Here is a 14429-nt window from a genome sequence, read left to right on the forward strand (position 1 = left end):
ACTCTGCTCCTACTTCACTAAGAAAATGTATATTTCTTCAATTTCCTTCCTTCTGACCCAAAAGCTTGTACATCTGTTTCAGAATTATCAGAGTCAAAGGCTACTGTCTCTCCTCTGTTGATCTCTTCCTTTCTGGGACATTAGTGTATCCTTTCTCTTTCCATCTTTAGTTTTTCTTCTAATGGCCTCTGCTCCTCAGCCAGTAAAGATAGAGTTCTCTTTCCTCAAATAGAAACACAAAACCACATACAAATACAAGCCATTCCAAGACCCTGCTTCTGCCTTCAAGCTATAGCCTCCTCCTCTTTCTTTCATTTACAAGAGGTGTCCATAAGGCTTGCCTACTTCCTCGTCCTCCGTTCTCCTCTCAACCCACTACGGCTTGGCTACTATATGACGTCGCTCTATCTCATGAGTCTCTTGGGTTTTCCTGACGCATGCTTCTATCACTAAGATTTATAGCAACATCGCCCTTGAGGAAAACTATGATTGAATTCCACAGGATGACCATTTTGCTGGCACCTCTGGGACTAATGATTAGTACTTGGACTGGAATGTACTCTTTCTGAAGCCACTGACCATTCAGCAAGCAAGGAGCCTGAAACAACTTGCGTTCTGCTCAAGTGAAAGATTTGAGAAGCTTAGAAAAGCATGAGGAAGGTGGATGCAGAGTGCAAGGCTGACAGAGAATAGCATCGTGCTGAGGTGGTGGGGCCAGGAAATTATCAGCTGTGTGTGGGATGATGTTTAAGCTCTGCGTCACAGTTGGTGAAAACTAATCCCACTGGTGTCGCTTACAAATACTTGAGAGCCAATCAGTAAAGAAAAGAAAACTTTACAGTTAGTTTCTTGAGGACTAAGGACCAGAATCCATGTGTATTAATTCTATAAGCCCAGAGGTTCACCATCTCACAACACAGTTTAGTTTTAATAAACAAATCCAGGGAAACAGGAGTTACTGTCACAGCTTTTTCTAAAGTAGCTGCTATACAAAATATTCAATAACCTGTATAAATGCTTTACAGATTACTAATTACATGTAAAAAAATTCATGTCAAAATATAACATAATTTTTCTCCATTTTTTATTATTCAGTTATTTTTTCATTTCCTGTTTGAATGGATCCATCATAAAACACAGAGCACTGGGAATAATAAAACACCAAAGTATGTAGTTAGAAGTTTATAACCTGACAATTGAGTCAAGAGGGCATACCTTGCTTCCAGCACAGAGACCTGCAGTGTTAAGTTGACCTGCTTTTAGCTGCATGAGTGATAGGATTTCTAACAGCTTCTGTTTTTTTTTTTTAAGATTCACTACCATTCTAAAGTGGTATACAACACATAAATCCATCAGTTTTTTTGTCAGAATATGTCATCTTAATGAGAATAAAACGTTTCTGTATGCACATACTGCCAATACATTTCCGAAGACCCAAATTTTAACAAGTAGAATAGACAAATTATCAGACAAAAGACCACAAATTACTTTGGCTGGAAAAAAATCTTTTAAAATATCTGGCTCAACATTCTGCTTGCAGGTTTCTATGTATATTGCATGTGTATGTATACAGCTTTTTTAAGGGAATGGTGTATGGTCTAGCCCGCCTTTCCATGGTCAGGTAGTAACTAAACATTCTCTGCTAGCACAACAAGAAGAGCTAGTTCTGCATTTCTGCCAACTCAGTGCAAAGCCTCAAGAGCTTCCTACATGATGAATCCAGTCAGCGTCTGCAGTAGGGAAAATGAATGTTAGGTTACAGGGCCTTGACGATGGATAGCTTTGCAGCTTCCAGGACCAGCACTTTCTCTGGTTTCAGGCCTTTCAGAGGATCCTGTGGGCCCTGGCCCAAGCCCTAAACCAACATGGAACTGGTTGGCAAGGAAGTATGTCATCTGCTCAGAAGTCTAAGTACATCTTCCTCAACTGTTAAGAGCTCAGATGATATAGTAAGTGAAATAAGTCAGTCATAAAAGAACAAATATGTATGACTCCACTGATACAAGGTACCCAGAGTAGTCAAATTCATAGAGATGAGAAGTAGAATGGCGGTTGCCAGGAGCTGGGGGGAGAGGTAAAAGAGCAGTTATTTATTAGGTACAATTTCATCGTCGCAAGACGATAAAAGCTCTGGAGATGAATGATGATGATGGTTGTGAATGTTCTTAATGCCACTGCACACTGTACACTTAAAAAGGCAAAAATATTAAGTTTTATGTTATGTATATGTTACCAAAAATTTTAAAAACTCAATATTGCAGTTAATGCAATAACGCTACACAATTAGCATTATTAATCTTAAGTAAACCCAAGTCCTGGTTTGCTGAAACAGTCCTCATTTGTGCTTCTTTTCCCATGGCAATAATTAACAGGGCCCTTTTCATGCTCGAAAGTGTCCCAGATAGAACAATAAATCACATGGTCACACTAGATGCATTTCATAATTATATAAATCACTGCATGGCCATCTGTATTTGCGAAGATCTTAACATTCAGAATGTGCCTACATTTTGTCAAATTACTCTACAATTCTATGTCCCGTAGAATGTTGTGGGCTCAGATTTTTTTTTTTTTAACTTAAAACAACATGCATTTATTAGCTCAAAACTCTGTAGGTCAGAAGTTTGGCACAACATAGCTGGGGTTTCTGCTCAAGGTGTGACAGGGCTGAAATCAAGATAATGCCCATCCTGAGCTAGATGAGCTGTCACCTAGAACCTCTGAGGGAAAATTTGCTTCCAAGCTCATTCTTGGAATTGAATTCAATTTCTTGTGGCCATGGGAATGAAGTTCTTGAACGGGAATGGGCCTCGCCTTTCCTTGCTGCCACCCTTGACATTTTTTAAAGACTACTGATTAATCTCTGAACGTTAACTTAAAGCAGTTCTCGTCTCTTACAAACTCATTATTTCTTTAAACACTAAAACCCTCTAACTTTCGACAAGCTCAGGTAATTATTTCTTTGGGTTAAAGGGAACTGATAAAAGACGTAGTCCTAGACAGCTGCCATTTTTTGCCTCTCTTGGCTGCCCTTCTGTTGTTTAAATGTCAGCAGATATTCTTTGAAGTCAGATATATGCTTGTTTCAATTAACTCCATCCATTGCTACGTCACACTACTTTTTCTTTGAAAAAGCCATGTTCTCCATACATGTGAAACAAGTTCCATATTACCATAACATTTTACCGCTATCTCCCTTAGACCACCAGCCTCTCAACGGCAGAGCCATACATCTATCTTTAGCATCTTGCGCTCATCCCAGTACAACAGAGGTTCTCAATATCTACTTCTTGAGTCAATGAATAAACATATCATTCAATGATTGTCAATATTCTGGCTTGATTCTCCTCGAATTTTGCTTTAAAAATAGTATACAAAAAAAAACAAAAACAAAAACAAAAAAAAACTCATGCTGTCTCTACCCACCTGCTCACTTCAGCTTGTCATGTCAATGATCTAACCAGGGAGTGACCAGATTTGGGTGTTCTTTTGGTTCACAATACATTTGACAAATCAAAAGATCATTATCATTTCCAATCCATAAAAGAAGTTTTTGTGTCCTCCAACTTAATCTTCCACTAAGCTCAAAGAGCTAAAGACAAAATTCATCACTCTTATAATCTAGAGGGAGGAAAATCAAGGTTTTTTTTTTTTTTAAAATGTTTATTTGATTATGAATGGAAGAAAAATTGTGCCCAGGATGGGAGAGAAGCTAGCATTGGAGCAGTCATTAGTGTGTTACTATAATATAAAAAAGATTAACATTAATTACTTCCCCTCACAATTAATCAAATCTTATAATGTTAGATTCAAGCAGTTTTGTCCTGAGAATACACTATAAGTGGAGTTTCAGAACAACGACAGCCTGGTTGGGGCTCAAGAAGAAAGACAGTTAACTTGTCTTGAAGTTGTAGTTACAGAGCAAGAGCACTATTGTTGTTTTGATGTGTTTATTTTTGTTGGGTTGGTGTAGAGTGGCTAAGCTCTTGGTGTCATCACTGGACCCGAAGAACATATTCATATTATAGTGTCATTTACCCACTATTTATGTGTTAAGTGTAATTAAATTAAATTACAATCGAATTAAACATATTACATATAATGTATTAAATGTGATTCTGCATTTAAATGCTTTCGTCATCTACCACAAAAGATATCTGAATGGAACCTTACCTTTGGAGATGTAAAAATCAATGAAAAATATGTATATAACAGACCGACAGATTCACTAAGTAACTCCATTTGTTTCTGTTACTCTTCTTTCATTTCCTAGCTCTATTTATCAGAAGCAAATATAAAATGATTTCATTCAGTAATTGAGATTAATTCCTAGATGTGGTAATGTAATTTCTAAGTGAAAATAAATGATAATTGGTTACTTAGCAAGAAGAGAGATCCAGTCATATCTACTTTAATAGTTTGCAAAAAAGAAATCTGACAAGTGTCAAGGTATAAAATAAGTGATTAGAGTAAATTCAAGCAAACTCCTACTTTTGATCTCAAATTAACAGGTCATTTCTATCTTTGTAATCCTTTAAAAAAGCACCATTAAAATTATAGAACAGAAAAGATTTGGTAGAAAGATAGATACACAGGCAATGAAAGAACCAGCCTGCCAGGAGTTATTATTTCTCTGACCAAACCCTGTTGCATTCTTCTTTTGTATTGTAATTCATTAAACAGGTAGGTTATCTGGGACTCTGGTCAGGAAGACCTTTTAAAAAATCATTTTCCTGATATTTTACTTTGATTACTAAACTGAAACAAAGGAATATTATTTCACATTCAAATAGAACCACATGCTGAAGCAGGCACTTGGTAATTTTTAGTTATTTATTTGCTTGATGCTTTCTCCAGCAATTTCAACTGTAATGACTATAATATCCATCTGTTTGAAATGGAAATTGGATCTTTTCTTGATTCTTACAAGATATCATCTACCTTCTTTGAAAGTCTAGTTAAGTCTCCAGTTAAATGTTAGACACGATGAGGTATCACTCAGCATTCATTCCAGTCTCCTTCAACTGTGTATTCTTCTATCTCTGAGGCTGGAAAGCTACAAAGTACATTTCCCAGACTCTCTTGCAGCTAGGATTCTGGGCACAGATTAGGTTCTGCCAGTGAAATGACACAGATGAGAAGAAAGGTGGAGGGTATCCAAGGAAGAGGTTTGCTAGCTTGTTTTTATTTTTGGTAGCAGTATTTAGTCACTAGCTTCCTGGAGGGAGAGGCACTTTACAACAGTTTCTCTGATCACTGGAACACAGCTCACACAGTGTGCTCTTGAGGTCAGCGGCTCAGGTGGTGGCTCTGATTCTCAGCCTCCAGACTGTGACAATGTCGTCAGCAGCCCTGGAAGCCAATTCAGTGTCCTGTCTAGGAGTCATCCCTTGGGCTCAGCCTAGATCCTCTCCTCTCCTTTACACTGCACCCTTCCCTTCTAACCTTCTTGTGAGTACCTAACTCCCATATTAAACCTCTTTCTGCTTGAAGTAGCTAGGATAGTTTCTAGACTAGATTAAAATAAGAGTATGTTTGAATTTACTCTAATCACTTATTTCATACCCTGGCACTTGTCAGATTTCTTTTTTGCAAACTATTAAAGTAGATATGACCGGATCTCTCTTATTGCTAAGTAATCAATTATCATTTATTTTCACTTAGAAATTACATTATCACATCTAGGAATTAATCTCGATTACTGAATGAAATCATTTTATATTCGCCTCTGATAAATAGAGCTAAGAAATGAAAGAAGAGTGGCTGAAACAAATGGAGTTACTTAGTGAATCTGTCAGTCTGTTACATATATATTTATCATCAACCTGACTGATACAAAAGGAGAAGGGATGGATGAGAGCATTCAATGCACAAGACAACAGGTAATGCCTGGGGAAAAGGTCAAAAGGGAGAAGGCTTGTGTCCATCTGTCATACATGGTTATGCCTTAAGGAACAGGAAGGTCACAGACCATACTATCCAGAACTACCCAAACCAGTGCCATCACTCCTTTGGGCCTGGATTGAGGCCAAAGCATAATTACAAAAGCTGAGAAATAGTCATGGGGACCCCGGGAGAGAGAGAGAGAGAGAGAGAATAAAAACATTAAAGAAAAAATGACAAAGACGGGCAAGAGGAAGACAAAAGAAGGGAAGGGTGAAGGGAACAGGGAATAACAAAGCGAATATAACCACGCAGATGGTGAACAGGATCATACACCAGACTGCTCACATGACCTTGCCTGGATGGCCCTGGAGAGCAATCCATCAAGGGTGATCGCTGCTTCCTGTCACTGCCCTGCTGGACACATATCGTAGAGCTCAGGGGTTCTCAACTACGGACTCAGGAAGTGAATCAGTCCCTACAGCTCTTACACAGACACACAAGAGTCAAACTGGATAAACATATTTGTTTTGTATACTTCCTGTTATCCTATAGGTAGCCTATATATAGGATATATAATACATATATAATACATAGATAGCCTATATATAGGATATAAAATACATATTTTGTATATTTTCAGCTACCAAACACATCTTATATAATGTGTATGGTGTGTATGGTAGCTGAAAATATACAAAATATGTATTTTAAACAAAATTCTGTTAGATTAAAAAATGTAAGGCAAATGATTTTAAAGTTACACAACTAGTAATGCAGAGAGCTGACAAACTAGTCAATTTTAGTAAATACTGGTCTAAATTCTGACCAGCTAAAAATGATTGTAAATATCCTTTTCATAATTCAATAGAATAGTATGAAAAGAAAGTCCAAGGTAGGTTATTTACACAAAGGAATTAAGAGTTCCACCGAGACCGTAATCCTTAACATAAAAGAAAACGTGCGTCACAGCCCAGCCCTACTGTTCCAGCCTCATTCACACATTGCCCTCCTCTTCAAAGCTACTGTTCTCTCCACAGTCCTCCCTATCAACATACATGGGCAGTGCATGCAGAGTCCCTGCAGGTGCTGTTCACTTGGCATTAAATGTTCTTCCTTCCCCAAGCACCTTCGGTCACAACCCCAGTATCATTTCCTTAAGCAAGCATGCCTCCCTCCACATGTCAAATTCCCCGTTTCCGCCCTTGACATCTCCTGCATAGTACAGTTATAATAACATGGAACAGTTATAATAACAGGTTTACCTATGTATTGCCAGCAGACCTGTGTTCTATGAGGAGTCAGGTCTGTTTGTCTTACTGTTGCATCCTGAAGGCTTAGCATGGAGCCTTAGGTACCTTGGCAAGGCTGAACAATTGAAAAACTGAATGAATGTTATTGCTGCTTCATCCCCGAAATCCAAATACTCCATTTCTAAATATAATGACAGATGCTCATTACCTTTCTAACTGCCTAGGGGAAAGTGAGGAATTATTAGGATTTTATGAGGGCCATATTTCTCATGGCATTAACAGAAACTAGTTAATCGAATGTTCAAATTTTATTTTGGAATCTCCTCCCTCCTTCTATTATCTCATTATCTCCAAAGATTCTATAGGTAAGCCCAAAACTTGTGTAAGGTGGAGATGCATGTTTGACTGTGTAAGCCTCTAAACTCCCAAAGGCCACTGACTACTAAAAGTCTAGTGTATACAATTCTGTAGACTATAAGAGCATAATAAATATACTATGACAGGAGAATGACCCAGCTTTATTTTTTTGTTAATTATTCAGCAACCCCTCTGCAGCCCCCTAGAGATGATACTTAAGTCAACAAGTTTCTCTTCTCACAAGACGGGTCACAATGTGCTGACAGCATATTTAACATTTTACACCAATTGTTCCATTTCCTCCTCACAATCACCTTGGGAAGTATTATTATCCCCATCTCATAGACTAGGAAATGGCTGAGTTGGGATTCATTCCAGGTGATGGAGTGCAAACTCTAAATCCCTATTCTTTCATGGGTAGAAGTTTCTTTTGGTGGGAAGTAAGGACCCGAATGAATGATGTCGGCTCCTTTTGGAGACCTCTTAGCCAGAGGTCTGTGCTATGTTTTCTCTCATGACATCAAAAGAAGAGAATCACAAAAGGTGAAGGACATTCTACTGGTCATTTAGCACCTCGATATTTTCAGCTCTACCAGAGACCAAACTATGCTAGAATGAGGCTTGATTAGGTTCCTTCAGTCGGTCCTTAAATAAATCCCCAATATCTTAAAACTTTCGTGCCAGTCTTCTCAGAACACTTCCTAATTTATCTGCAAGTAAAAATACAATACAGCACCGACAAGTGCTGACGGCCTCATCGCAACAATGCATTATACCAGGAGCTAAATTATGAGAGCTTCACCCAAATCTGAATTAAAATACAAATTGGAACATCAATACACAGTATACACAGGATTTAGTTGCATTTTTTCAGCATTAAGATCCTGTATCTTTCCAAGCTTGTCCAACCCTTTATGGCTTCTTCCAAGCAGTGATTGTGATTGCATCATAATGTGTTTCAGATTTTGGAAACTAGCTCTCTAAAAGGTGCATATGAATTCTTTACAGGTGAAATGCATATAAGTATTCACATATGCACCTATCGGAAATAGTGTAAACATTAATACCTTCACAGTCCTCTTAATCCTCAGTAAGATTTGGTTTTAGAAGATACATACAAACAGATTTAAGATTGATTTGGGACAGCCCCCCGCCCCCACCCTTCCATTGTAAGGCAGAGTTAACCATGCAGAGAGCATTTTCAGTTTCATATCTCTCAGGTAAGTAAAATTTTATTAAAACCTTTGAACTGCCCTGGTATTTTAACTATATTAAAACACACACACACACACACACACACACACACACACACACACACTATTTCCAAAGAACATCATTACAGTAATTGAATCTTTCTAGAAATACGGTTTCTTTTGAACTAAGAGAACAGTCTATAGAGAGTACCCTTCTCAGATCTGACCAAATGCATTCATTAAAGCAGCAGCTCTCTTAGTGAGGAGATGCTTTCCAACTTGCCAATGTCTCCTTAGAAGTTAGTTACGTGCAATCTATGGCAATCATGGTGTCGCTTTCATTCTCCTCCAAGGATCTTTCCCTCTGAGCTACCCAAAAGCTTCCCTTCTTCGCCAAGTGCAGAGTCCTTTACACTGCATTTTCACCCAGGCATCAAGGGCAGAAAAACCTACAGTCCCTCCCTTCATTAAATTTCAAAACAAATTAACGATTTACTAGCCAGCAACATCCAAGGATTCAGTAGGCTTATGAGTCATATTAATAATAGTACTTTTATCCCTTGAAACAAGGGGTTAAATGTCAATCATTATCTGTAATATTGCCAATAACCTTAACCTCAAAACAATATATTCTAGCTCTTATAAATTGTTCCATGAACATTTAAATGCATGCATACCAACTGATATGTAGATGTTTACAGCCTTACCCTCTACCCCCATAAGGCACTGCATGCTTATGAATATTATCACAAAGAACCTAGGTAATACAAATATATATATGTGAATATATATGTGAATATATATATGAATACATATTCATATAGCAAACATCATACAAATCCTACCACCTTGTTTTGATATTTTTTAAACTACATTTTTGTCACCTGCTTTGACTATTTCAGTAAGTTCTTTCAGATCAACTAAAAATATATTCTGACAAACTTCTAGCTTCAAGTTATTCCTTAGTTCACCGCCTCCCACTAGTTAAAAATCAATTCCCAAAAGATAGCTTTTAAAGGGAAAGATAGACATGTACTCAATGAAAACACAAATTCATTTTCACCTTTAAGACACTGAACATGTCCCCTGCAGCTCCCAGTTCTGATTTATCCGGTGTACATCTGAAGCACATTCCGCAGTCCCTTAATGCATGGCAGGCTCGCCTGTTTCTATCACGTCTAAGTTTTCAAGGTAAACAGGTCACCCTCGGCGATTGGAATCACAGAAGCAGCGCAGGAACTCACCCAGGCGGTCAGACCCCAGTCGCGGACGCGCGCTCGCTAGGCGACCTGTCGCGCCCTCTCCTCCCAGTCGGCAGAGGGAGGGCAGGCGTAGAACCAGCAGAACTAGGCTGGTTAAGAGGTTTCCCGCCGGTCTGCTCTGCAGACCATTGTTAGAGCCATGGTCGCCGCGCTTTCAGCGCAGTATGGGGGCGGGAAGCGCCACCGAACTGAATAGTTGCAATGCTCTTCCGGAGCCGGGGAGAAAAAGCTGCTTTTGCATCAGAGCCAGGGGCTGTACCAGGTGTAACTTCCATCCTTTGCCCTATTTTAGAGTGTGAGAATGAAAGCAATAGGAAAAAATAGACGGAGGGCGCGCGAGGCAGCGGGGAGCCGGGGGCGCGCGTGCCCGAGGAGGAGCGTGCGTGCGCCCGGGAGCGTATCTGGGCTTCCAAAGAGAAGTTACAGCCAGGCCCCCGGAGGCCTCCTGGGCCGTGGCTGGTCTGGTAGAGCTGGTAGGGTGGCCCCTCCGCAAGCTCCTCCTCCCGCCTCGGCCGGGTTCTGGCTTCGCCCGCCCTTCTCCAGGCGCGCCCAGCGCGGGAAACGCTGCTCCTGGGGCTCGGTGGCCTTCTACAACAGCTAGGCGACAGCCCGCGGACCCCGGAGCGCGGTTCTCCACCCCCACCGACATCCCCGCCTCCCCCACCCGCCCTCACCTCTCCCGAGGCGGTGCTAGAGCACGGGCAGTCGGGAGACCGAGGTCCACGGCGCCTCCCGGCCGGGAGGGCGGACAGCCTCGGAGGGGAGCAGGGCGTGGAGCGGAGCCCAGGGAGTGTCGCCTCCCTGCCTAGTCTGCTGGAACGCCCCGCCCAAACGTGCCGGGAAAGTGAGGCTCTGCTGCGGGATGGGGGTGACCTTCCTGCCTCCTCCCCGTGCTTCTCGTCTGTCCCTGCTGGCATGGCCCGTCCTACTTGGGAGAGGACGCCAAGACGAGTATACCACACCTGACCCGCCCGGAGCGCGGCAACGCAGTACCTGGGGTGACAACAACGTGACGCTTTAGCGCGTCTATTCTCATTTGATCCTTGCAACCACATACTTCAAGAGAATTACCCCTACCGGTATATGAAATAACCGAACACGAGAAGGATTAAGTCCGAGGTGCCATTGCTTAGACTTCAGATCTTTCACTAAAATAGGATACTTAATCTGTTAAAAGAGTTTTGCAAAACTAGCCCCATCTATAAGGAGGGATGGAACTTAAAAGGTTCTACCTAAAATTGGACGTAGATAACCTCACCTCTCCCCTCCCCTCGTCCGGGACACACATACACTACATCTGTAACAGTAGGCTTAACTACTTTCTGTCAGGTCCTTAGCGTGATAATCTTCAACCTCTATTATTAAATAAACTCCGTAATCATCAGGGGCCTGTGTACTTTAAAAGATACTAGTGCCTGATATTGAAAAATTAGCATGTTTAGTAATTGCTCTGCTGCCCTTTGTGTATGAGTTTGATAGTCCTGCGGTCCATGGGGGTGGGAGGACTTCACGTTGAGTTGTTTTTCTAGGCATGGTTTTTTGGTGGGGACCCAACGTAACTATGTCTCAAATAGACACTGGTGGATGTAAGGTAAACTAAGTGGGGGTGGAGATCCGCATAGGTAGTTTGTGATTCTGGAATCCTTTTCTAGTGCCACAGTATATTGGTATGGGGGAGAACCTTTGCTTGGGCGTTTTTATTGCCATGACCGAGATAATCAAATAGACATTTCCTTTTTTCTATAAATGTCTCCTTTTTGCATTTAAAAAGAAAAACAAAAACGTCATGAGCCTGGTTTTACATGTTCTTCTGGAGCTGAATGGCAGCCCACAGAAGTGCCGCTGCTCATTTTTTCCATTCAGTGCAGCTACAACGACCATATGTCCTTGGTTGCAGGATACATAATGGATACTGTGATGTACCCTGCCCTCTTCTATCAGTACAATAGGAGAAAAAGCATACCTAAATCGATATAGTATAGTGCCTGGTCCAGAGTAGGTGCCTAATAATTGTCAAGTGAATGGGATCTCAACAGAATGTGATAAATATGAAAGTAGCTTAGTTTAAATTCTGCAGGAAAACATGAGGGAAATCAGTTATAGGTAAGATGGTCAGGGAAGGCATCCCAGAGGTGGTGACAGGAGCCAGATTTTGATACAGGGAATTGGCTAAGGAGTGGAAGTGAGAAAGTATGCCTGCTATGCTTTCAGGGTATGCAGAGGCAGAGGTTCTTAACCGTTTGTAGCTAATAGCTGCCGTGAGAATCTGATAGCTTTGAAATTCTCCTGCGAAATTCTCCTGTGAAATGTGAAAATATGGGCATACATTTTCTGGGATTTCACAGACTGGCTAAAATGGATCTGTGGTATCTCTAGAGGTTTGTGAGCTTGAGTTCCCATTTCCTTGTTTGGAGGCAGGGAAAAAATAAAGGAATTATTCTCTTTGAGACCATCAGAGGAGGCATTTCCATGGCCACTAACAGAATTCAGGTAATGGCTGAGGGAATGGGAAAAAAGTGTTATAAAGAAAATTTGTCCACTTGGAAGCATAGCATTTTCTCTTTGAAGCTGGACCTTTTAACACTTATGTTCTTTTTGTACGTGAGGATTTCACTTTCATTTCTCAGAAAAAGTGGAGAAGACAGATAAAATATGCCTCTCGAACATTGGCGGTTGCTGATGCTAAGTAGGTATATGGGGAGGGTGTTGTACTATTATCTCCTTATTTGTGAATGTTGACAATTTTCATGAAAATTTAAAAAAAAATTTACTCTCAGGTAGACACAGCCGATTCTATAACATTTCTTAGCTTGTTAGAATATAAATTTTGTATTAAAAAGGGGAAAAAAAGGAAAATATGGGTATGCCACTGATGTCACACATGAGATTATTATTAATAAGTGGAGTCTATATAGTAACAGTAAATTTTTTTCTTGTAGCTAATTATGAAGTGTGTTAGCAATGGCCTCAACCACTGAACATTGAACAAGTGTTCCGCTTTTTCTAAACTTACACCTGACTTCATTTTAGTTTGCTCAGTTAAGTGCCTTTATTACTTCATATGTATTTCTATATTACGTAATATAATATATATTATGCGATAATATAGTATATAATATAGAAACATGTTGTATCATATTTATATATTATTGCATATGATTATTATGTTGCTTAGTCAACTCAGTTCCTTTATTGGTTAACTCTCTAGGTCTCTTAAGGAGCAGATTGCAGGCCTGCTCCCTTCTAAGAGATGCAGTCAGTGACTGTGCTCCCTTACACACAGGGTGCCAGACTTTCCATCATGTCACTAATTCGACCAAGAATCCATGCCCATCTGAAGGAGCTGTCTGGTTTGTCCTGTGGCCTATAAGGCATCAGCTGGCAGAATGCAGCAAGATAGGCATGTGCTGTATTAGACAGGAAAGATGACCCAGTCAGATCTTTTCCCAAGTATCTTATAGGCAAGGCCTGGATTTGAACCTAGGCAGTGAGTGTTCCAGAACCTGTTTTCTTAACTACTCTGTTCACTGCTGCAGGAGAAACAGAGTTAAACTGAGCCACATGCATGACCAAATCATACTGTAGGAGTGATGCGTGACTTGATGACAGAGGAGCTCACTCTACCGTAATACCTGTGGCTGCTGTGTTTCTTTGTTGATCTTCCAGCACTTTCTGAGTTGCTTATAGCTGTGGGGACTATTGCTTGTTCTTTCTTACTTCCTAGTATAGTTGCTTAATAAATAATATTAATATAAGTAATATGTTTCTTCTCTTTACCACCTGAATAAACACAATCATATGATTAACATACTGATTACCTATAACACTGCCATGACAGTAAGTAGAGCTATAATTATCCTGTGCAAGGTTCTATCCTTTTAGTGGTCTTCTTTCCTCTTAATGAAACAGAAGAGATCCCTTCTTTAGAGATGTTATCTGAAAACAAATGTCTACAAATCAACTCACACTTTCCACTATTTATTTTACTTATTTTTTAGTAAAATATATTTTTTCTGCAAGAAAATAATATTTTCCCTCTGAACTATTATGAAAATTACATTCACGATTTAGCAGCTATTATTTTTAACCATTTATTTAATGGAAATATGGAAGAAAAATATAATCAATAAATAAAAACCAAATCATTTCATGTCCCTTATGTTTTAGGTCCGTTACTGGTTTTCCTTTGCTTATTAAATACCACAAATCCCATAGAAGGGGATACAGCGCCCCTCACAGCCTGGCCCCAACCTACCATTGTGGGCCCTACGGACATCCTAAGACTTCTCCAGCTTATGTAGCCATAAACTCCACACCTCTAGTTTCTTAAATTATGGCATGTATGTAGAAATTCATGTAAGTTATTTTCCTAGAGCTTTTGACCATTATTTATTTTGTCCTCATTGCCTACCACGGCTCTTGGCACTTAGAGCTTGATGCATATGTTTGAATTTGTGAACTTGCATGTATTACTAGAAGTG

The 14429-nt window shown here is 40.1% G+C and overlaps 1 protein-coding gene across 8 annotated transcripts in view; it reads right to left on the reverse strand.

Moving 5' to 3' along the window:
- Positions 1-10811, reverse strand: part of TRMT9B (tRNA methyltransferase 9B (putative)) — a 47519-nt gene extending 36708 nt beyond the window's left edge. For 3 of the 8 annotated variants that reach the window (XM_016133164.2, XM_016133162.2, XM_016133160.2), the window contains exon 1: positions 9750-10547. The gene's annotated coding sequence lies outside the window, so the exon portion shown is untranslated. Of the gene's footprint in view, positions 1-9749; positions 10548-10622 lie in introns of those variants that run through there. The other 5 variants (XM_016133161.2, XM_016133157.2, XM_016133156.2 and 2 more) reach the window with 4 other exon arrangements.
- Positions 10812-14429: the final 3618 nt, after the last annotated feature.

The sequence above is a fragment of the Rousettus aegyptiacus genome, unplaced genomic scaffold (genome assembly GCF_014176215.1).
Source record: "Rousettus aegyptiacus isolate mRouAeg1 unplaced genomic scaffold, mRouAeg1.p scaffold_m13_p_11, whole genome shotgun sequence".
NCBI classification, from domain to species: domain Eukaryota; kingdom Metazoa; phylum Chordata; class Mammalia; order Chiroptera; family Pteropodidae; genus Rousettus; species Rousettus aegyptiacus.